The sequence below is a fragment of the Lissotriton helveticus genome, chromosome 5_1, assembly GCF_964261635.1.
Source record: "Lissotriton helveticus chromosome 5_1, aLisHel1.1, whole genome shotgun sequence".
Lineage (NCBI taxonomy): Eukaryota > Metazoa > Chordata > Amphibia > Caudata > Salamandridae > Lissotriton > Lissotriton helveticus.
This window is the reverse complement of record NC_136065.1, coordinates 2,083,871,587-2,083,896,578: the sequence shown is the minus strand read 5'-3', so window position 1 is coordinate 2,083,896,578 and position 24,992 is coordinate 2,083,871,587. Positions and strand designations below refer to the sequence as shown.

Here is a 24,992-nt window from a genome sequence, read left to right as displayed (position 1 = left end):
AAGGAGGCGTGGTTCAAAGCCTCATGGGAAACGTAGTTTATTGTAATGTTTACTTTTTTCTCATTGGCTGCTGTTGAGTAGTAAAGAAATTAAGAAAGCATAATCATCGCCTCCGTGTCCTTAATAGAATCTAAAATTCTTGTCGCGAAAGCTGGACATTTTTTTATTCATATGGAATCCCTTGAAATAGTGTAAAACAGGAAATGACAATAATTCAGATTGGGTCAGCCATCTTGAATTGGGGACTGAAATTCAGATGAATCATCAAAATAAGCCGTAATGTATGTAACTGTTCAAGAGGAAACAGGTACTGTAAAGGTAACATTTGTAAATGGTGCACTAAAACGCGGAGGTACATTTAGGGACTCCCTGTAGCGTTTCGAGGATGCCAGCAGGAAGGCAGCCACCCCATAATGCCTTGCATGTATCCATCAAGACAGTTGAAGGGCAAGAAAATGGCTACAGCGGCAGGTCGCATTCAATGCGGGAAAGGTGAAGTCCTTCGTCTATTTCTGTACTCTGGCCACCAGTGTGTGTTCGTTTGGAATCTTCAGACCAAGGTTAGGAGAACAGTAAACGTGCTATATCATCTCCGGAAGAGAAACCAGTGCTTCTTCCTTAATGACCCGAGGAGGAGGGAAACTGGTAAATCAAAACACAAAAAGGTGAAAGATGTGCAGACAGTGTAAACTAACTGTACCAGAGCTCAGAACCCACCCACTGCTTTGCCAGGTGAAGTGAGGCTGGTGCTTCAATTTTTCCCTGCTCCAACTACCCGGGAAGGTAATCATTCTCTTTTTACTCATCCTAGTGTGCCCTTCATGTGATAGACTGACTGTCGCCCTGCACTCCTTTGCCTCGACAGGCGCCAAAGATTCTTGTATAATAATTACCAAGGCCAGCCAGCAATACATCTGTCCTATGGAATTTAGTCTAAGTGACACTGCCTTCCTGGTACGTGTCGTAACCCATGGGGAATGCACACTCGGGGATTCCTGACAGTCAGACTGCACAGCTGTCCCCCGGGTTATGCAGATTCTGCAGGTTCAGACCTAAGGCTGCAGGCTGTTCAGGTTAGAGGTCCAGCACCCATTCGCACAGCCATACATCAAAATACACAGGAGGTACAGCATCTTATCCTGGCCCAGAACCCATCAGCACAGTCACTGATTAGATTACACATAAAGTAACAAATCTTATCCGGGCCTGGGCACCCAACAGCCATCTGTTCGATTACAGAGAAGGTACACAGCATCTTATCCTGGCCTGGGCAGCCATCTGTTAGATTACAGAGAAAGTAGAGCATCTTATCGTGGCCTGGGTACCCGTCAGCAGAGCCATTCATTAGATTTCAGAAAGGGTACCGCATCTTATCCTGGCCTGGGGAGCCATATGTTCGTTTACAGAAAAGGTACAGCATCTTATCCTGGCGTGGGTGCCCATCAGCACAGCCATTCATTAGATTTCAGAGAAGGTACAGCATCTTATCCTAGCCTGGGCAGCCATCTGTTAGATTACACAGAAGGTACAGCATTTTATCCGGGCCTGGGCACCCATCAGCACAGCCATTCATTAGATTTCAGAGAAGGTAAAGCATCTTATCCTGGCCTGAGCACCCATCAGCACAGCCATTCATTAGATTTCAGAGAAGGTACAGCATCTTATCCTGGCCTGGGCACCCATCAGCACAGCCATTCATTAGATTTCAGAGAAGGTACAGCATCTTATCCTGGCCTGAGCAGCCATCTTTTATATTACACAGAAGGTACAGCATCTTATCCTGGCCTGGGCACCCATCAGCACAGCCATTCATTAGATTTCAGAGACGGTACAGCATCTTACCCTAGCCTGGTCACCCATCTGCACAGCCATTCATTAGATTTTAGAAAAGGTACAGCATCTTATCCTGGCCTGGGCATTTAGCCCCTCAGGTTAGACAGATCTTACATGCCGAGTCTCATGGCAACAAAACTTTATTTTTGGCTGCAAGGATTTTACCAACCAAGGTCACTGACAATAGAGTGATATTTCTACTTACAGAAATATAACGGTCCAGGGCTGTGTATTCTAATCCGTGGCTGTGCCGATGGGCAGCAGAATGTCATTCACAGTATGAGGGGTGTGGCTCCCGGCACCTGGCCGTTCTACGTCGTTCTAGTTCTTTTTGGAGGAACTGTTTTATATTTTTTTACAAGATTAAGGCCTGTTCACTTTCTAAATTCCAGATCTGCCATGGGTAGAGTCAGGTAGTCTTGGCTCATGCCAAGTTATGGGAAGAGAGATGAATTTATACAGTTTGCAGATTAGTCCACGAACATGCACCGTAACACATGTAATATACTAATAGGTATGCTATAATGCAGTTATTAGTCTGAATAAACTTGAGTGCAGTCGCCCAAAATATTTTTCCCAGTCGCCCACCGCCAGCACTACAAAATACACTGGTTTCTGAATCCCAAACCTGCCTAGTTTTGAGTCCATCTCCTACCTCTTTCTTCCTCCACCTACCTACACTCCCTGTCATTTTATCTCACTCTTTCAAGTTCTTTTTCCTCCCCACTTTCTTTCACTTTTTTTGGGTATCTTTCTCTTTTTGTTCCTACTGCCTTTCTCATGCTCTGGGTTAAACCTGATGATGAAAGTAAGTACCATTCCCCAAGCATGAGTGACAGTGTCCACCACCTGCAACTCACTGCCCAGTTTAATCCCTACTAAAAAATATTTTGATTGCAAAGTATGTTACAGGCGTTGAAGACACCACACACTTCAGCTCCATGTTTGATGGAGTATCTTTGGCACGCAGCTGCCATACGAGTTAATGACAACCAAATAAAAGATGCCTGTGCTTGTTTAAAAATCCCAGGGATTACCCTCTGGGGCTACACATCACAACTGTGAAGTTTTACAACCTTATGTGCAATTTTGGCAAAGTTAAGTGATATCCCATAATACCCACTGTGGAGAGAGCACAAACTTGTACGAACGTTGCGCTCCAGGCCTTCGCGTGTTGTAATCATAGCAAAGTCTGCTACTGAGCTGTAACAACAGCAACATATAACCAGCATGGGCAACGCGAATAGGTCCAGCTTATAATTGGAAGTGTTTGGATGCTCCAATCCATGAGGCCATCACTCATCCTTCCAGGCACTTTTTATCCATGCACTCTGTCACTCATGCACCTGTTCATCCATCCACCCATTGAATCATCCCTACATTTCCTTACTCCTACATCTGTAATGTCACCCATAGATATTCACCAATCAGGAAAGAGGCCCTTTCAGTTATCACACGACCTGTTGTCATTGCTGCTAGTGAGGGTGAGCGGTGCAAGTGCAGTCAGCAGTGCATGGCCGCTAGTCTGTGAGAGGTGAGCAAGTGCAGTCAGCAGTGCATGGCGGCTAGTCTGTGAGAGGTGAGCAAGTGCAGTCAGCAGTGCATGGCGGTTAGTCTGTGAGAGGTGAGCAAGTGCAGTCAGCAGTGCAGGTTGGCTAGTCTGTGAGAGGTGAGCAAGTGCAGTCAGTAGTGCATGGTGGTTAGTATGTGAGAGGTGAGCGAGTACTGTCAGGAGTATGAGGCTACTAGTGTGAGAGGTGAGTGAGTGCTATCAGTAATGTGTGGCTGCTAGTCAGTGAGAGTGGTGGGAGTGCAGTCAGTAGTGCATGGCTGCTAGGCTGTGAGAGGTGAGTGAGTGCTATCAGTAATGTGTGGTTGCTAGTAAATGAGAGTGGTGGGAGTGCAGTCAGTAGTGCATGGTGGCTAGTCTGTGAGAGGTGAGCAAGTGCAGTCAGTAGTGCATGGTGGTTAGTATGTGAGAGGTGAGCGAGTACTGTCAGGAGTATGAGGCTACTAGTGTGAGAGGTGAGTGAGTGCTATCAGTAATGTGTGGCTGCTAGTCAGTGAGAGTGGTGGGAGTGCAGTCAGTAGTGCATGGCTGCTAGGCTGTGAGAGGTGAGTGAGTGCTATCAGTAATGTGTGGTTGCTAGTAAATGAGAGTGGTGGGAGCGCAGTCAGTAGTGCATGGTGGCTAGTCTGTGAGAGGTGAGCAAGTGCAGTCAGTAGTGCATGGTGGTTAGTATGTTAGAGGTGAGCGAGTACTGTCAGGAGTATGAGGCTACTAGTGTGAGAGGTGAGTGAGTGCTATCAGTAATGTGTGGCTGCTAGTCAGTGAGAGTGGTGGGAGTGCAGTCAGTAGTGCATGGCTGCTAGGCTGTGAGAGGTGAGTGAGTGCTATCAGTAATGTGTGGTTGCTAGTAAAAGAGAGTGGTGGGAGTGCAGTCAGTAGTGCAGGTTGGCTAGTCTGTGAGAGGTGAGCAAGTGCAGTCAGTAGTGCATGGTGGTTAGTATGTGAGAGGTGAGCGAGTACTGTCAGGAGTATGAGGCTACTAGTGTGAGAGGTGAGTGAGTGCTATCAGTAATGTGTGGCTGCTAGTCAGTGGGAGTGCAGTCAGTAGTGCATGGCTGCTAGGCTGTGAGAGGTGAGTGAGTGCTATCAGTAATGTGTGGTTGCTAGTAAATGAGAGTGGTGGGAGTGCAGTCAGTAGTGCAGGTTGGCTAGTCTGTGAGAGGTGAGCAAGTGCAGTCAGTAGTGCATGGTGGTTAGTATCTGAGAAGTGAGCGAGTACTGTCAGGAGTATGAGGCTACTAGTGTGAGAGGTGAGTGAGTGCTATCAGTAATGTGTGGCTGCTAGTCAGTGAGAGTGGTGGGAGTGCAGTCAGTAGTGCATGGCTGCTAGGCTATGAGAGGTGAGTGAGTGCTATCAGTAATGTGTGGTTGCTAGTAAATGAGACTGGTGGGTGTGCAGTCAGTAGTGCATGGTGGCTAGTCTGTGAGAGGTGAGCAAGTGCAGTCAGTAGTGCATGGTGGTTAGTATGTGAGAGGTGAGCGAGTACTGTCAGGAGTATGAGGCTACTAGTGTGAGAGGTGAGTGAGTGCTATCAGTAATGTGTGGCTGCTAGTCAGTGAGAGTGGTGGGAGTGCAGTCAGTAGTGCATGGCTGCTAGGCTGTGAGAGGTGAGTGAGTGCTATCAGTAATGTGTGGTTGCTAGTAAATGAGAGTGGTGGGAGTGCAGTCAGTAGTGCAGGTTGGCTAGTCTGTGAGAGGTGAGCAAGTGCAGTCAGTAGTGCATAGTGGTTAGTATGTGAGAGGTGAGCGAGTACTGTCAGGAGTATGAGGCTACTAGTGTGAGAGGTGAGTGAGTGCTATCAGTAATATGTGGCTGCTAGTCAGTGAGAGTGGTGGGAGTGCAGTCAGTAGTGCATGGCTGCTAGGCTGTGAGAGGTGAGTGAGTGCTATCAGTAATGTGTGGTTGCTAGTAAATGAGAGTGGTGGGAGTGCAGTCAGTAGTGCATGGTGGCTAGTCTGTGAGAGGTGAGCAAGTGCAGTCAGTAGTGCATGGTGGTTAGTATGTGAGAGGTGAGCGAGTACTGTCAGGAGTATGAGGCTACTAGTGTGAGAGGTGAGTGAGTGCTATCAGTAATGTGTGGCTGCTAGTCAGTGAGAGTGGTGGGAGTGCAGTCAGTAGTGCATGGCTGCTAGGCTGTGAGAGGTGAGTGAGTGCTATCAGTAATGTGTGGTTGCTAGTAAATGAGAGTGGTGGGAGTGCAGTCAGTAGTGCATGGTGGCTAGTCTGTGAGAGGTGAGCAAGTGCAGTCAGTAGTGCATGGTGGTTAGTATGTGAGAGGTGAGCGAGTACTGTCAGGAGTATGAGGCTACTAGTGTGAGAGGTGAGTGAGTGCTATCAGTAATGTGTGGCTGCTAGTCAGTGAGAGTGGTGGGAGTGCAGTCAGTAGTGCATGGCTGCTAGGCTGTGAGAGGTGAGTGAGTGCTATCAGTAATGTGTGGTTGCTAGTAAAAGAGAGTGGTGGGAGTGCAGTCAGTAGTGCATGGTGGCTAGTCTGTGAGAGGTGAGCAAGTGCAGTCAGTAGTGCATGGTGGTTAGTATGTGAGAGGTGAGCGAGTACTGTCAGGAGTATGAGGCTACTAGTGTGAGAGGTGAGTGAGTGCTATCAGTAATGTGTGGCTGCTAGTCAGTGAGAGTGGTGGGAGTGCAGTCAGTAGTGCATGGCTGCTAGGCTGTGAGAGGTGAGTGAGTGCTATCAGTAATGTGTGGTTGCTAGTAAATGAGACTGGTGGGTGTGCAGTCAGTAGTGCATGGTGGCTAGTCTGTGAGAGGTGAGCAAGTGCAGTCAGTAGTGCATGGTGGTTAGTATGTGAGAGGTGAGCGAGTACTGTCAGGAGTATGAGGCTACTAGTGTGAGAGGTGAGTGAGTGCTATCAGTAATGTGTAGCTGCTAGTCAGTGAGAGTGGTGGGAGTGCAGTCAGTAGTGCATGGCTGCTAGGCTGTGAGAGGTGAGTGAGTGCTATCAGTAATGTGTGGTTGCTAGTAAATGAGAGTGGTGGGAGTGCAGTCAGTAGTGCAGGTTGGCTAGTCTGTGAGAGGTGAGCAAGTGCAGTCAGTAGTGCATGGTGGTTAGTATGTGAGAGGTGAGCGAGTACTGTCAGGAGTATGAGGCTACTAGTGTGAGAGGTGAGTGAGTGCTATCAGTAATGTGTGGCTGCTAGTCAGTGAGAGTGGTGGGAGTGCAGTCAGTAGTGCATGGCTGCTAGGCTGTGAGAGGTGAGTGAGTGCTATCAGTAATGTGTCGTTGCTAGTAAATGAGAGTGGTGGGAGTGCAGTCAGTAGTGCATGGTGGCTAGTCTGTGAGAGGTGAGCAAGTGCAGTCAGTAGTGCATGGTGGCTAGTATGTGAGAGGTGAGCGAGTACTGTCAGGAGTATGAGGCTACTAGTGTGAGAGGTGAGTGAGTGCTATCAGTAATGTGTGGCTGCTAGTCAGTGAGAGTGGTGGGAGTGCAGTCAGTAGTGCATGGCTGCTAGGCTGTGAGAGGTGAGTGAGTGCTATCAGTAATGTGTGGTTGCTAGTAAATGAGAGTGGTGGGAGTGCAGTCAGTAGTGCATGGTGGCTAGTCTGTGAGAGGTGAGCAAGTGCAGTCAGTAGTACATGGTGGCTAGTATGTGAGAGGTGAGCGAGTACTGTCAGGAGTATGAGGCTACTAGTGTGAGAGGTGAGTGAGTGCTATCAGTAATGTGTGGCTGCTAGTCAGTGAGAGTGGTGGGAGTGCAGTTAGTAGTGCATGGCTGCTAGGCTGTGAGAGGTGAGTGAGTGCTATCAGTAATGTGTGGTTGCTAGTAAATAAGAGTGGTGGGAGTGCAGTCAGTAGTGCATAGCTGCTAGGCTGTGAGAGGTGAGTGAGTGCTCTCAGTAGTTTGTGGCTGCTAGTCTCTTTAGAGTGTGATTGCTGTCAGTGTGGCTAGCTTGTGGAGTTTGCGCAAGTGCATTCAGTAGTGTGTGGATGCTAGTCTGTGAGAAGTGAGCGAGTGCAGTCGGTAGTGTGTGGATGCTAGTCTGAGAGGTTAGCGAGTGCTGTCAGAAATGCTTGGCTGCTAGTCTGTCTAGACTCTAGAGTATGATTGCTGTCAGTGTGGCTAGTTAGTGAAGTTTGTGCAATTACAGTCAGTAGTGTGTGGATGCAAGTGTGAGAGGTGAGTGAGTGCTATCAGTAATGTGTGTCTGCTAGTCAGTGAGAGGTGAGTGAGTGCTATCAGTAATGTGTGTCTGCTAGTCAGTGAGAGGTGAGAGAGTGCTATCAGTAATATGTGTCTGCTAGTCAGTGAGAGTGGTGGGAGTGCAGTCAGTAGTGCATGGCTGCTCGGCTGTGAGAGGTGAGTTTGTGCTATCAGTAATGTGTGTCTGCTAGTCAGTGAGAGTGGTGGGAGTGCAGTCAGTAGTGCATGGCTGCTAGGCTGTGAGAGGTGAGTGAGTGCTATCAGTAATGTGTGTCTGCTAGTCAGCGAGAGTGGTGGGAGTGCAGTCAGCAGTGCATGGCTGCTCGGCTGTGAGAGGTGAGTTTGTGCTATCAGTAATGTGTGTCTGCTAGTCAGTGAGAGTGGTGGGAGTGCAGTCAGTAGTGCATGGCTGCTAGGCTGTGAGAAGTGAGTGCTATCAGTAATGTGTGTCTGCTAGTCAGTGAGAGTGGTGGGAGTGCAGTCAGTAGTGTATGGCTGCTAGGCTGTGAGAGGTGAGTGAGTGCTATCAGTAATGTGTGTCTGCTAGTCAGTGAGAGTGGTGGGAGTGCAGTCAGTAGTGCATGGCTGCTAGGCTGTGAGAGGTGAGTGAGTACTCTCAGTAGGCTGTGGCTGCTAGACTCTGTAGAGTGTGATTGCTGTCAGTGTGGCTAGTTACTGAAGTTGTAATGAGTGCAATCAGTAGTCTGTGGATGCTAGTGTGAGAGGTGAGTGAGTGCTATCAGTAATGTGTGGCTGCTAGTCTGTATAAGTGTGTATTTCAGTCCTGAAATAATGTCGCTCTCAATAGTCAGAGTTTTTCCAAGGGACTAGATTCCCTGTCATTCCAAATAGGAGGAAATGTGACATACTCTGATCAATCAAGAGAACATTCTTTCATTGAGCAATTAAAAACAATCACCGTAATTCAGTGTTCCTTTTAAAGCAGTCACTTTGACATCCTCTAGCACCCCCAGTACAGGCTTGTGTGACATGTGGCACACATACATGCCCTAAGGCATGTCTGTGTGTCACATTGCACAGGTGTGCATGCACAGATGTGCATGCACACCTGAATTCGGTATTTTACCACCCAATAGGATTGAGTGGTAAAATACCGACTCTTAAGGGCCTGTGGCACTCTTGGGAGTGTCATCTACATATGGATTTACCGAATCGGTAAATATACCGATTCGGTATTTTACCGATTCTGTAAATTTACCGATTCGGTAAATTTACAGAATCGGTAAAATATAGGCTGCCTACATCAGAAAACCCAAATACCGGTCGGTAACGGCCGAATTCGGCCGTTACCGACCGGTATTAGGGCTCCTACATCTGGCCCAAAGTTTTGTTGGAAAGGAGTTCTGTAATTTAGGTCCCAGAATGGCAAAAGAGTGTCCTCCTTGCTTTGTCAAACTTATTCTAGGAAGAATTGTAAGATTGTAATTGCTGGAGTAAAACGCCCGACTAGGGGACTAAGTATACACCAGCGACTCTAAATTCATCAGTCATGAGTGAGTCATGGCTTTGTGCATATAGCATAATGCCTTCAAGTAAATACGTTTAGCTATCAGGAGCCAATGTAGTTCCGAAGATTAAGGGAGTTGGATACAGATTTGGAATGTGACATTGTTGGAAAGTGGGTTATTGGTAGGGGTAAATGTATGTCTGCCACTGGCAATAAGGCCACTAACACATGATAGGACTCAGCATAGGTCTTAGAAAATTATTCCCATGCTCAACCCTTGGTAACCTGGCTGCGAGCAGGCATGCTTAACTTTAAAGACAGGAATGTAAAGTATTTAAAAAACACCAATTCAGTGAATAATTAAGACACTATGCATAATACAAATCCAACACCAACTCATAATAATAGGAAATATTTTTATCTTTAAAATGACACCAAAACAACAAACATCCAATGTAGGGAACCAGAGATATGAATTTTTAAAGATGTATCACTTTATTGCACTTCGACACCAGCGCCTTGAATAATAGCAGCCTTGCTAAGCTGCTTGGTGCCTGGCAGCGTGAGTGCACTGTGCAGAATAGGGGTGAGTCTGAAGCTTGGCCGGAGACAGCGCTTGGCTTCTCAGGGGTTCTGGGCTGCCGGCCTCGGGTCCTCCTCCTCTGCTCCTCTTTCCTGTAGAAGAGAAAAGAATGCGATGAATCTGAAAGTGAGTTATTGCTGACATTCAAAAACCTGCCGAGCCAGAACCTGGAATATTGTGCAGGGGTGAGGGAAACCGAGGCAGTGAGCGAATATTGAAAAGTACACTCCTGCCTGAGAGCAGCACTCCCAACAGGGGCCTTCGGGATAAGTGCTTTGTTCTTTAAATGTATTTGCAAGCATTTACGAGCATTTCACTTTTTTGATTTTTTCTGTATTGCAAGGCGTTAATTTCTTCAGAGCTCTGCTTCGTTCTGTGCTAGTTTGTTTAGGAAGGTAGAGAACAAATGTGGGAGCTTGTTAGGTTGTTTAGATTATTTGCTTTGTCAATGGTTGTTAGTTGCATATGATAAATACGCACCATATTTGGGTTTGTTGTATATAACATTGAAAATGCTTTAGGTCTATCATGATGATACTCTAAAAAAACTACAACGAGTCTCTTTGAAGTTGTATCAAGGGCATGAAATGTGGTACTGCTAGAACAGCAGATGTTTCAGCACCCAGGCTAATGTGCTGCATAGGTAAATACATATAAGATCCCAATGGAGAGACCAATTGCATTGCAAATGCTTGTTTTATTTGAGCCTTCAGGTAGAGAGGCCCTCTCTGCACACCCGTTCATGTTATTTCTGAGCAAAATAAACATGCAAAATATTACATCTCGCTCGAACCTATCACTATGCTTCATCAAGGAACTAGTGAAACTGACTTGAGCATCTTCCTCCCTTACAGTTTCCAGATCTGTGAATTTATTAATGAAACCCAAGCATTTTATATGAATAATTAAATCAATCAATGGAGCAATGATCTAAAATAGTGGAGATGGTGCAGTAATGCTAGACATAAATAGAAAGGTGTGACAACTAAAGGTGATATGCACAACATTCTAATCAACTTTGTTGGTGACAATCCTAGCAGCCTCATCATAGTTAATGGGACAATAGGTCCTGCAATTACCAAAGCATTTGCACGATCCTGACTCCACAAGAAAGGAATTATTGAAATTGGGGGAAGAATTTACACAAAGAGCTCTCATTTCTGAATCAAAGACCTGTCATTGACATAGACACCTGTAACATCTTGGTGACATTACAGGTATTTTAACACACCTAATAACCAATAGAAATAAAGAATAAAGAACACATTTATGCCTACAGTGTGTTACAGTACATTAATCCATGTTCAGACAACTCCAACTTTCTATCACCTAGCTTGCACCAGCAGAGTTTGAGGGGTATCCTGTAATAATGGCCAACCAAATCAAGCCAGGGTAATAGGTCCCTGTAAGATTAGATGAAACATAACGTAAAAACCCTTCATACTGTGTTTTTTTTAGCTACTATTGCTTAGCATTCTGAAACTTGAGAGCTCACGGGGAAAGAGCGATACTACAACTCCCAGAACGCAGAACACTGGTTTCTTTAACCTGGATTAGCGCCAGTGGCGTAACGAAAATTAAAGGGGTCCCTCTGAAAGGTACACAGAGGGGCCCCCATTCAGGATTTAATCCGGAGCTTTCCAGTGTGAGTACAGTGCTGAGGGGGCCCCCTGCAGCTCGGGGGCCCCCCACACTGCGGGGGATGCGGGGGCCTGTGTTACGCCCCTGATTAGCGCGGGGTGTGTAATATGTCATGAGGTAACTTGGCAGCACTGTCCAAACCAGTGTTCAGATATTGTTGTTTTTAAACACTTAATAATTTGTTAAACTACTCAAATGTTTTTTCCTTTGCATGTCCTCCCAAACTCTTGTTATGTGGGAGTAGTGTGTTATCGTGTTTGTAGCATAAGTGCTCCTTCAATGTATCTGCTTGTTGGAAGTCACCTTACAATGGTTTCTTGCCATGATACACACTTGCACGTGGTAGGGCTTTACAGTAGTGATTAAAAATTGCATCAGATTTCTTATCACCTGTGAGATAAGGGCGGGTCTTGTGCCAGCAGCTTTTGTTCTGGCGCTGCAAGGTTTCTTAACTGTGTCTGCTCAGTATCAATGCTAAAATTAAGAATACAAAGGGCAGGTGTCCAAAATTGGTGCAGGGAGGCTTGATAGACACTGTAGCTATGATTAGTGCAGCAGTCACAATTCCACCAGCCATGATAGCTGTAATGTGCACCGGCACTGCAATCATGTTTTTAATACTAAACGAGTGGGCAAGAGAACCAGATTTACTTGCTTGTATTAGGGCCTTTGATTCCCTCATACGCCCCTGGCCTGGATCCATACCAGATTATCAGGATAGCAGCATAGGATATATTTTTACACAGTGCCAAAAGTAATTATTTATGTATGGGATGGTTATCTAAAAATGTGGCGTTTGATCTTCTCCTCACTCTCCTTCCTTGTGCCTCACGCTGCTCTTCTCCTCCTCACTCTCCATCCTTGTACCTCACGCTGCTCTTCTTCTCCTCAGTTTCTGTCCTGGTGCCTCCCACTGCTCTTCTCTTCCTCACACTCCATCCTTGTACCTCACACTGCGCTTCTTCTCCTCAGTCTCCGTCCTTGTGCCTCCCACTACTCTACTTTTTCTCCACTCTCCATCCTTGTGCATGCTGCTCTTCTCTCCTCACTCTATCCTTAAGCCTCATCTTGCTCTTCTCCTTCTCACTCTCCTTCCTTGTGCTCTTCTCTTCCTCACTCGCCTTCCTTGTGCCTCATGCTGCTCTTCTCCTCACTCTCCTTCCTTGTGCCTCATGCTGCTCTTCTCCTCACTCTCCTTCCTTGTACCACCTGCTGCTCTTCTCCTCGTCGCAGTTCATCCTTGTGCCTCTCACTGCTCTTCTCCTCACTCTCTATCCTTGTGCCTCACGCTGCTCTTCTCCTCCTCACTCTCCATCCTTCTGCCTCATGCTGCTCATTTCCTCCTCACACTCTGTCTTTGAGCTTCACGCTGCTCTTCTCCTCGTCGCAGTTCATCCTTGTGCCTCTCACTGCTCTTCTCCTCACTCTCTATCCTTGTGCCTCACGCTGCTCTTCTCCTCCTCACTCTCTATCCTTGTGCCTCATGCTGCTCTTCTCCTCCTCACTCTTTCAATGTGCCTCACGCGGCTCCTCTTCTCCTCACTCTCCGTCCTTCTGCCTCATGTTGCTCCTCTTTTCCTCACTCTCTGTCCTTGTGCCTCACGCTGCTCTTCTTCTCCTCACTCTCTATCCTTCTGATTTACACTCCTCTTTTTCTCCTCACTCTCCTTCCTTGTTCCTCATGCTGCTCTTCTCCTCCTCACTCCCCATCCTTGTGCCTCAGGCTGCTCTTCTTCTCCTCAGTCTCTGTCCTTGTGCCTCACGCTGCTCTTCTTCTCCTCACTCTCTGTCCTTGTGCCTCACACTGCTCTTATCCTCCTCACTCTCCTTCCTTGTGCCTCACGCTGCTCTTCTCCTCACTCTCCTTCCTTGTGCCTCATGCTGCTCTTCTCCTCACTCTCCTTCCTTGTACCACCTGCTGCTCTTTTCCTCACTTTCCATCCTTGTGAATCACGCTGCTCTCTTCCTACTCACTCTCCATCCTTCTGCCTCATGTTGCTCCTCTTCTCCTCACTCTCTGTCCTTGTGCCTCACGCTGCTCTTCTCCTCCTCACTCTCCATCCTTCTGCCTCATGCTGCTCATTTCCTCCTCACACTCTGTCTTTGAGCTTCACGCTGCTCTTCTCCTCGTCGCAGTTTATCCTTGTGCCTCTCACTGCTCTTCTCCTCACTCTCTATCCTTGTGCCTCACGCTGCTCTTCTCCTCCTCACTCTCTATCCTTGTGCCTCACGCTGCTCTTCTCCTCCTCACTCTTTCAATGTGCCTCACGCGGCTCCTCTTCTCCTCACTCTCCGTCCTTCTGCCTCATGTTGCTCCTCTTTTCCTCACTCTCTGTCCTTGTGCCTCACGCTGCTCTTCTTCTCCTCACTCTCTATCCTTCTGATTTACACTCCTCTTTTTCTCCTCACTCTCCTTCCTTGTTCCTCATGCTGCTCTTCTCCTCCTCACTCCCCATCCTTGTGCCTCAGGCTGCTCTTCTTCTCCTCAGTCTCTGTCCTTGTGCCTCACGCTGCTCTTCTTCTCCTCACTCTCTGTCCTTGTGCCTCACACTGCTCTTATCCTCCTCACTCTCCTTCCTTGTGCCTCACGCTGCTCTTCTCCTCCTCACTCTCCATCCTTGTGCCTCATGCTGCTCCGCTTCTCCTCAGTCTCTGTCCTTGTGCCTCACACTGCTCTTCTCCTCCTCACTCTCCATCCTTGTGCCTCACGCTGCTCTTCTCCTCCTCACTCTCCATCCTTGTGCCTCACGCTGCTCTTCTCCTCCTCACTCTCCATCCTTGTGCCTCATGCTGCTCTTCTTCCCCTCAATATCTGTCCTTGTGCCTCATGCTGCTTTTCGTCTTCTCGGTCTCCATCCTCGTGCCTCCCGCTGCTCTTCTCCTCCTCGCTCTCCTTCCTTGTGCCTCATGCTTCTCTTCTCATCATTCCTTCCTTCTTCTTCACGCTGGTCTTCTCCTTACTCCTTCCTTCTTCACGCTGCTCTCCTCCTCACTCCTTCCTTCTTCCTCACGTTGCTCGTCTCCTCACTTTCCTTACTTATGCTTCATGCTGCTCCACGACTAACAATTCCAATCCAACCCACATAATTCCACTACACACCGCATACATAAACTCCATTACACATGGGTAAAAGACATTGCCATTTACAACACCACAAGCTCTAACTCAAACAAATGAAAGACCTATTGCATTTCCAATGCTTGTTTTACAGCAGTTACCCGCACTGAAGCGTGGCTTCTTTTCGCTTAGTGGGCCAGAGAAATGCACTTGCAATGCAGCTCATGTGGGATGTAGTCAGTGGTTCAGGGGATTCCCATGTTATATGGGATTAAAGGCCCCAGTTGAGACAACTAGTCATTTACCTCTGGTGTTCATAGTACCCTAAACATTGGACACAAACTGACACAAAGTACATCCCTTTTGCACTTGAATTTTAGGGATGTGAATCAGAGCACTGCAATATTCCACAAAGCACACAACAATTGTAAATCATTGCCAAGTCGATGCATTTAATTTACGAAAGGAAGAAGTACTTTAATTGACATTCAATTATGTATTAAATATAAAATTACAAATGTACATGATGAAGCCCAGATCCTTATAGTCCCCAAAGAGCTAGATATTTGTGTCAGGTGTCTCAGTATTAAACAATGTAAAACCCTTTCCAATTCTATTTGTCAGAAATTTCTGAAGTTACAGGTTTTATTTGTATTGTATATGACCCCTTGCTTGTACTATAATGTGTCTTTTTGGGGAGTTTCCTACTATTTTAGGAAGAATGTTTACAACTCTAGCTTAAACTTTGTTTTTTAAGTTTATTTAAAATTAAGGCTTTTTTTCTGCTCTGAGGTTTGAACTGCCATGCCACTAAGCAAATTAGGGAAACCCCTCTGGTGATATTAGTGGGGCTATATGTGTGTCAATTCTTTCAGTATCACAGAAGGGGTCGCACAAGAGTCTGCGGCCCTTTCTGTAATGCCAAAGTGCCCCAGGGGAGCGCAAAGTGGGCGCACATGCCCGTTGTGGCCCCGGGGCACTTTCCATAACATGGCCCCTGGTGAGCGGAAAGGCACCAATGCTTGGATGTAGTTGGCTGGGACAAAAAGAAGGTGGCTTGGGAGATGTCATAGAATTGAGATTAGCTGTGCGAAGTTGTAGAATGATGTACAGTAAGACAGGGGATACAGAAAAGGGGGTGGTGATGGAACAGAGTGTCTGAATTAAGCAGACCACTCTTACCCAGTCCAAAGATCAGGGCTTGATCCATCACCGTTATTTATCTCACTGCCCCATCCCAGCTCAGAACCTGGCTATATGCAAATTAGTCTGTCCCTGGCCCAGTGCATCATGGGAACAGGGCAGACCAAACTACCAAGCCAATTCTTCACCAGAAAGGAGACAAGCTACCGGGGACCGGTTTCTGGCATTTCAGCCTCTTCGGCCCGGCTTGCTTGAATCCTGATGGAGCAGTGAGAAAGGGACTCATGTCTGAGTATACCCTGCCACACCTATAGTGGCCAAAAACGATACAGAAAAGGGGGTGGTGATGAACAGAGTGTCTGAATTAAGCAGACCACTCTTACCCAGTCCAAAGATCAGGGCTTGGTCCATCACCGTTATTTATCTCACTGCCCCATCCCAGCTCAGAACCTGGCTATATGCAAATTAGTCTGTCCCTGGCCCAGTGCATCATGGGAACAGGGCAGACCAAACTACCAAGCCAATTCTTCACCAGAAAGGAGACAAGCTACCGGGGACCGGTTTCTGGCATTTCAGCCTCTTCGGCCCGGCTTGCTTGAATCCTGATGGAGCAGTGAGAAAGGGACTCATGTCTGAGTATACCCTGCCACACCTATAGTGGCCAAAAACGATACAGAAAAGGGGGTGGTGATGAACAGAGTGTCTGAATTAAGCAGACCACTCTTACCCAGTCCAAAGATCAGGGCTTGATCCATCACCGTTATTTATCTCACTGCCCCATCCCAGCTCAGAACCTGGCTATATGCAAATTAGTCTGTCCCTGGCCCAGTGCATCATGGGAACAGGGCAGACCAAACTACCAAGCCAATTCTTCACCAGAAAGGAGACAAGCTACCGGGGACCGGTTTCTGGCATTTCAGCCTCTTCGGCCCGGCTTGCTTGAATCCTGATGGAGCAGTGAGAAAGGGACTCATGTCTGAGTATACCCTGCCACACCTATAGTGGCCAAAAACGATACAGAAAAGGGGGTGGTGATGAACAGAGTGTCTGAATTAAGCAGACCACTCTTACCCAGTCCAAAGATCAGGGCTTGATCCATCACCGTTATTTATCTCACTGCCCCATCCCAGCTCAGAACCTGGCTATATGCAAATTAGTCTGTCCCTGGCCCAGTGCATCATGGGAACAGGGCAGACCAAACTACCAAGCCAATTCTTCACCAGAAAGGAGACAAGCTACCGGGGACCGGTTTCTGGCATTTCAGCCTCTTCGGCCCGGCTTGCTTGAATCCTGATGGAGCAGTGAGAAAGGGACTCATGTCTGAGTATACCCTGCCACACCTATAGTGGCCAAAAACGATACAGAAAAGGGGGTGGTGATGAACAGAGTGTCTGAATTAAGCAGACCACTCTTACCCAGTCCAAAGATCAGGGCTTGATCCATCACCGTTATTTATCTCACTGCCCCATCCCAGCTCAGAACCTGGCTATATGCAAATTAGTCTGTCCCTGGCCCAGTGCATCATGGGAACAGGGCAGACCAAACTACCAAGCCAATTCTTCACCAGAAAGGAGACAAGCTACCGGGGACCGGTTTCTGGCATTTCAGCCTCTTCGGCCCGGCTTGCTTGAATCCTGATGGAGCAGTGAGAAAGGGACTCATGTCTGAGTATACCCTGCCACACCTATAGTGGCCAAAAACGATACAGAAAAGGGGGTGGTGATGAACAGAGTGTCTGAATTAAGCAGACCACTCTTACCCAGTCCAAAGATCAGGGCTTGATCCATCACCGTTATTTATCTCACTGCCCCATCCCAGCTCAGAACCTGGCTATATGCAAATTAGTCTGTCCCTGGCCCAGTGCATCATGGGAACAGGGCAGACCAAACTACCAAGCCAATTCTTCACCAGAAAGGAGACAAGCTACCGGGGACCGGTTTCTGGCATTTCAGCCTCTTCGGCCCGGCTTGCTTGAATCCTGATGGAGCAGTGAGAAAGGGACTCATGTCTGAGTATACCCTGCCACACCTATAGTGGCCAAAAACGATACAGAAAAGGGGGTGGTGATGAACAGAGTGTCTGAATTAAGCAGACCACTCTTACCCAGTCCAAAGATCAGGGCTTGATCCATCACCGTGCTTTATCTCACTGCCCCATCCCAGCTCAGAACCTGGCTATATGCAAATTAGTCTGTCCCTGGCCCAGTGCATCATGGGAACAGGGCAGACCAAACTACCAAGCCAATTCTTCAACAGAAAGGAGACAAGCTACCGGGGACCGGTTTCTGGCATTTCAGCCTCTTCGGCCCGGCTTGCTTGAATCCTGATGGAGCAGTGAGAAAGGGACTCATGTCTGAGTATACCCTGCCACACCTATAGTGGCCAAAATCTGGTCTGCCCTGTTCCCATGATGCACTGGGCCAGGGACAGACTAATTTGCATACAGCCAGGTTCTGAAACTGGGATGGTGCAATGAGCTAAAAAACGGTGTTGGATCTAGCCCTGATCTCTTGACTGGGTGAGAGTACTCTGCTTAATTCAGAGACTCTGTCCATCACCACCCCTTGTTGTAAATTATTTTGTCCACCCTAAGCGTGGAAGGGTATACTCAGATGTGAGTCCCTTGCTCATTGCACCATCAGGATTCAAGCAAGCCGGGCCGAAGACGCCTGAAATGGCAGAAACCGGTCCCCGGAAGCTTGTTTCCTTCCCAGTGTAAGAATTGGCTTTTGTAGTCTGGTCTGCCCTGTTCCCATGATGCACTGGGCCAGGGACAGACTAATTTGCATACAGCCAGGTTCTGAAACTGGGATGGTGCAATGAGCTAAAAAACGGTGTTGTATCTAGCCCTGATCTCTTGACTGGGTGAGAGTACTCTGCTTAATTCAGAGACTCTGTCCATCACCACCCCTTGTTGTAAATTATTTTGTCCACCCTAAGCGTGGAAGGGTATACTCAGATGTGAGTCCCTTGCTCATTGCACCATCAGGATTCAAGCAAGCCGGGCCGAAGACGCCTGAAATGGCAGAAACCGGTCCCCGGAAGCTTGTTTCCTTCCCAGTGTAAGAATTGGCTTTTGTAGTCTGGTCTGCCCTGTTCCCATGATGCACTGGGCCAGGGACAGACTAATTTGCATACAGCCAGGTTCTGAAACTGGGATGGTGCAATGAGCTAAAAAACGGTGATGGATCTAGCCCTGATCTCTTGACTGGGTGAGAGTACTCTGCTTAATTCAGAGACTCTGTCCATCACCACCCCTTGTTGTAAATTATTTTGTCCACCCTAAGCGTGGAAGGGTATACTCAGATGTGAGTCCCTTGCTCATTGCACCATCAGGATTCAAGCAAGCCGGGCCGAAGACGCCTGAAATGGCAGAAACCGGTCCCCGGAAGCTTGTTTCCTTCCCAGTGTAAGAATTGGCTTTTGTAGTCTGGTCTGCCCTGTTCCCATGATGCACTGGGCCAGGGACAGACTAATTTGCATACAGCCAGGTTCTGAAACTGGGATGGTGCAATGAGCTAAAAAACGGTGTTGGATCTAGCCCTGATCTCTTGACTGGGTGAGAGTACTCTGCTTAATTCAGAGACTCTGTCCATCACCACCCCTTGTTGTAAATCAGTAAGACAGGGGGTCTGCAAGATATCTGGGGGCCAGGTTGTTCAGAAATTTGCACAGTGGTCTGTTTTGGCCTTTTAGCCACCCTACTTGGGGCAGGTAGGTGGATTTGGGGATTGTGCATTGAGGGTGATTATGTAGATTTGGGTTTGCAAAATACAATAATTCACACACAACTGAATACTAAATACAAAATGACAAATGCACAAGTTGAAAATCGGCCCCTCTAGTGCTTTTTAGGTCGAGCCTAGCGTTGCAGTGCATGCGCTGCTCGCTTTGCGAGGCATGCAGTATTCAGTATAGCGTGAAAGCTTTGTGTAAGCTCTGCCCACTCACCGCCCATCTTTTTCATTGGCTTTTGTCTTAAATGCTGCCTTCAAATTGGTTTTAGGCTTGTTAGTCCCTCCTTATGATGGCTATGTCGTTATTTGTGTCCTTACATGGCTACTGGCCCTTTTACTTTCAACACTATTATCTTTCCGTTCCTCCCCCCTCCCCTCCCACAGTCCGTGACTTCTCAGACCCCGCCCCCTTAGCCTCGCACTCCCATTCTTGCCTTTTTGCCCACCCGCACTGCCTTTTCCAGTGCAATAGGTCTCTCGTAAATGCGAGTCCTATTGCATTGCTAATGCTTGTTTAACTTTGCATGGGAAATTCATATAAAAGAGTATTTTGTGGATAGACATAGAAAACCCCCGACAGACGTGGATCTTTGCCAGCTGCTAGTAGGATGTGTACGAAGGGAAACTGGGGAGGGCAACACCCTCCCATTCACATTAATTGTTGAGAAAATGTCCAGAATATTCCCAATCCTCCTGCTCCACTTTTAAGACAAGTAAATGCCTTGTTTGTTTAGATTGACCCCAGCTTTACTTGCATGGCAGAACAGGACTCTGCTTGTTGTTCCGGGATCAGTGGGGTGTATGACATTGTGATCAGTCTACCTCAGTGAATGGCCTCAGTGTTTGCCTTTCGCATCATACACGCTGTTCATAAAGAGCATCTCAGATGCCACAGTTCCCCCTTGACGTCCCCCCAGACCCCTTACCTTGGTTGCTATCCTTTTCCAGCAAGTAGACAGAGCCCCCTTCGGAGCAGCTGCTCTCAGATGCCCCTGAGACATCCCACACCGGTGTTTTGGGTAAAAACGTGTGTAGTACTTATGGAACTTCGCACATATCCCCCTGGAAGTGAAAGTTTCTTTGCAGCAATAAATATGTTGTGTTTGATTGTGTTGTGTTCTCCAAAGGATTTGGTTTAATATACTTTAATTTGGTATTGTCTTCTTAAACCTTGTGCACGCGTGTAGTGTTAGGCAGCGGTACTTATTCTTATGGATGCTGTTCTGCTTTTGGGGTGTCCCTGTTGAACTGCTGTGGGTTGTCTCTGCATGGGAGTGTAGCCTGGTCTGGTGGTTACACCTAGACTGTAGCCTAGGTGTGCAACATCCAGGAGATGAGGATGGTTGCGTAGGGACGGACACACCGATATGAGCATTGCCTGTCGGTGTGGGATTGGGACGCATTGTGAAGTCGGCTCGCATTTGCTTTGTGGTATCTTGCTTGCATGGGCTTTCATCTGCTCCTGTTCATCCCTTAGTATCCATGGGCCATATGTAGGTAATTCGTGTTTTGCGATTCTCAAATTGCGATTTTTAGAGAATCGCAATTAGAGAATCGCAAAACGCAATGTAGGTAGGATTAGCAAAAATGTTTGCGAATCTCACGTATTCCTGATTTGCGAATCGCAAATTGAGATTCGCAAATAAGGAATACCTTCTCATTCATTCCTATGGGCTAGAAGGCCCATAGGAATCAATGGGAAGACATTCTCAATTTGCAATTCTCAATTAGAGAATCGCAAATTGAGAATGCAATTTCAAGGGAGCAAGGGTGTCAATAGGACACCCTTTTGCACCCCTGAAATAAACATGTGTGCATATGTCGCGCACATATATGCGCTAAGGGCATGTATGTGCGCCACATGGCACTTTGAAAAATGCAAAACAATTCATTTTTCAAAGAAATCGCAAATTATCACCAACCTCAAGTTGGTGGTAATTTGCGATTCCTTAATCCAAAATTCGCACAACTTGGGTGCTTCCTACATTGCATTTAAGGAATCGCAATTTGCGATTCCTTACACATGGCACTTTGAAAAATGCAAAACAATTCATTTTTCAAAGAAATCGCAAATTACCACCAACCTCAAGTTGGTGGTAATTTGCGATTCCTTAATCCAAAATTCGCACAACTTGGGTGCTTCCTACATTGCATTTAAGGAATCGCAATTTGCGATTCCTTAAATGCAAATGCAAAATAAGGAATCACAAATTTTGCGATTCCTTATTTTGCGTGTGGGTTTTTGTGTGCTACATAGCACACTGCCCAAATTGCGATCGCAAATGCTGAAATTATGTGAATTTCAGCATTTGCGTTCAAAATTAGGCTTCCTCCATATGGCCCCATGTGTCTTCATTTTGTAGCACATGTCCCCCTGCCCAGTCATCTGTCGCTGCCTCAGTTCTCCGTTTCCTTTTCGTGGCATCTCTGCCTCCTTGTCTCTATCCCAATCCCTGTGACCCCAGCTCTGTTGGTCTTCCTGGCCCAGTGTACGCTTCTGTTCTGTCACTTGGTGTCTCCACATGCAAGAGTCTGTCTCTGGGTGCTTGTGTCCTAGTCTCCTAGTCTTCCTCAGTGTCTCCGACGCCATCTCCTGTCGGTGTCTCCCCGCAGAGCTGCTTGGTAAGCTGTACGTTCTGAATCTCCCATAAACCCACCATTTCAGTTCTTAGAATGCCTATTGTTAGAAGATTTCATGTTGGGTTTATGAATGCACCCATGTAAATCTGTCTATAAACAATATTTGTGTTGTTGGTCGTTACCTCCTAGGCTCCTTCATTCTGGGTTTCCTTGCTTATTAGGTGGAATGTGTGCGCTTCACTGTAATGCATTTACAGGTTCTTTAAAGGTTCTGTGTACGGCATGCAGAATCTTGCAAACGAATTTCATGCTAATTTTGTGCTGCACTTGAGTGCCCAAGCATGGGGAGGAATACTGTGATTATAGCAGACCCTGGAATTGTGGAGCAACACTGGGGTAGTTACCGTCCACTTTCCCATTAAAGATTCAGGGGGCATATTATCAAGGGGGTTTATCTCCGCTTTTTTGGCTTTAAAAGCCAAGAAAGCGGAGATAAAATGATCTCCCTATTACCTAGCTATCGCTAACACCAGTTAGCGACAGGTAGTAGGAGATAGCGACCATCTTGGGCCCCACTTTGCATGTCAGTGATATTTATCACTAATGACATGCAAAGTGGGCGTGCCAAGATGTTAGCGACTGGAAACAGTCGCTAACATCGCTATCTCCTATTACCAACTTTTGGAGATATTCGCGCTAAGCGCGAATATCTCCAAAAGCTAACACCTGCCCTGAGCAGTTCTTAACCATGTTATCCAATGGGAGGTGGATAACATGGCTAAGAGCATTAGCTCGGTAATGCATGAATATCGCTGACTTTTCAGCGATATTCATGCATTGCAGCCGTTTTTTAGCGCATTTGCGATAAACCTTGGTAATACCAAGGTTTATCTGCGATAAAAATCGCCACAGCTCAGCGGTAAAATTTTGTCTCTAACCAAGCAAAAGCGATAATTATCGCTATTGCTTGGTAATATGCCCCCAGATACTTTGTGGGTTAAACTAAAATCTAGTGTATCTGTAGGGTCACTTGTACCCGTGTCTTCGTGGATGGTTTTCTGAAGGAAGACGGTTAGGATCTAAAATAATTGTGAACGTTTGAGGCTTCTGTCAGTTGTTTAAGATTAGAAAGAGTTCCTTTTGACTCTCAGCCCAGCTTAGTACATCGATAGGGGAGAGGATGTGGCTTAACAGCTAGGGCGGTCAGCCTGCGAGCTGGGGAACCAGGTTTGAACATGGCAGGAGTCTCAAGCATCCTGTGATTCTGGGCAAATCACCTAATCTCCCCGTGCCTAAAATAAATGTGACCGTCTGTAATGCAACTGGTGCTCATGTGAAGCTTCAGGATACCTTCGGGTTTAGTTCGCGCTATATAAAACAGCAAAAATATATATTAGGGGTGAAATTTGGTGAAGCAATTATTTCAGGCTGATATGGTGCACCTTCCATTTTGCTTATTACTCAGCTTACTAGTCAAACATTTTCTTTTTTAGAACACCTTTTTAGAATCCTGCAAGCTACATCTGCAAAGATTTGATTCTGTTAGCACACAGCACAGTTAAAAAAAATGTGGCCTATTCCAACACTTATGTAATCAAAAGAAAAAAGAGCTCTACTGTAGAGGGGCTTTGGCTCCACCACATGTTGATTTCGTTAACCTCAAAATTTGATGTAATGTAATGTGTATACTTGTAAAGCGCACTGTTGCCAGCCGGCGTCCTGGCGCTGTATACCGCTGGGGAACCCGTCCTAGCTTTCCCTGTGGGATGGTCCCTGCTGGGAATCCCCAAGGTGGAGCCGGGAATCCCCAAGGTGGAGCCAGGCATCCCCGGTGTTGATGGGGCCGTTGTGGAGATTAGGCAAGCTAATGCCCAGAGTTGCCAAGTGCGACCCCTGGTTAGAGTAGGCACCGAGGCGAGAATTATCGAGTCCGCTGACCCTGGTCCACGACCCTGCCGCGTCGGGAATCAAACCCTGGTCCCGGGATGACTTCTGCTTCTGGATCTGCTGCCTCTAACCAGTGAGCCACACCACTCCACTGGGTTGGGTAGAAGATGTGTGCTTCAGCTGGAAAAAATAGTGCTTCTTTTACAATGTATGCCATATTGGAAAGCTTATGGTCAAAACAGTAGTCGTACATTGCTTATGGTTCCAAGCAGTTATTATGTTATGCAGATTTGTAGAGCACACTATCACCTGGAGGGCATGGGCATCCTGGTACTGAGCAGGTATGAGTTTAGGCAAAGCTAGGGCCTAGTGGGACTACTCAAAAAGCCAGACCTTCGGCTTCTTTCAAGACGGGAGGAGGAGGCTCTCATGTGTAGCAACATGTCATTCCATGTTTTAGGAGCGATGTAGGAGAAGGCTTGACCACCAGATGTGTTGTTCTGTATGCATGGGATTTGTGAAAGTAGGATTCCGGGCAGGCAGAGGTGTGTGGAAGACAGGACGATAGGAAAACTGATCTTATAAGTTTATTATTAATAGTTACAACAAAGGCAGTAGGGGTACTTAATTAAATGGACTTAATTAAATGGAATCTCCAAGATTACCAGAGTAGAGAAGGATTTTGAAGTTCGTTATCTTCTCGGACAGTCTCTGTTAGGCCTCTTTAAGCGGGTCTATATTGTTTTGCTAAATGTAATTTTGTGTGTAATTTTAATTTTATGACTGTGTGCATATTTTTGGGAATGCTTTTTTTCAGTACAATGGGTCTGAGTTGGTTAGGGTTACAAGTTAAAGTCTATCGGCCTGATTGCTTTATTGGGAAACAGTATGTCAGAACCCTTGTTCTCTTTTGCATATTACCAAAAGCTATGGAAAACACCATAGTGCTGACTTATAATGAGAAATATGGTGAAGAAACTAGGCCTTTAAGGATGGATTGTTATTACACTGTGTTAAAACTCCGTGTGTGCGAAATTTGCGTAATTTTAATTTTGTAATGACATGAAATTCCACAAAAATTAAGCAGAGTTACTTGCAATGCAAAACCACTTTTGGCGCTATGAATTTTACTGTGAAATATGTCCTTTGTTTGTTTTGGACAAGACACACTTTGTGCTAAAAAAAAAAAGCATAAGAAACATGAGTCCTGCGAACAACAGTTGATGGTATTCGTTGTCATTATTCGACATGCTGCAGTGCTAAAGGTTTACCACAGACGTGAGCTAATTACACCATGTAGTATAACAGCATAATTTTGGGAATTTAACA

General features: G+C 46.7%; 1 long non-coding RNA gene across 1 annotated transcript in view; it reads left to right on the top strand.

The window, feature by feature from the left end:
- The first annotated feature begins 455 nt into the window (after nt 1-455).
- The window catches only part of LOC144756334 (uncharacterized), a 251,909-nt gene continuing 227,372 nt past the window's right edge, over nt 456-24,992 (top strand). Inside the window, exon 1 of the long non-coding RNA XR_013595128.1 lies at nt 456-783. This is a non-coding gene — a long non-coding RNA (uncharacterized LOC144756334). The remainder of the gene's footprint in view (nt 784-24,992) is intronic.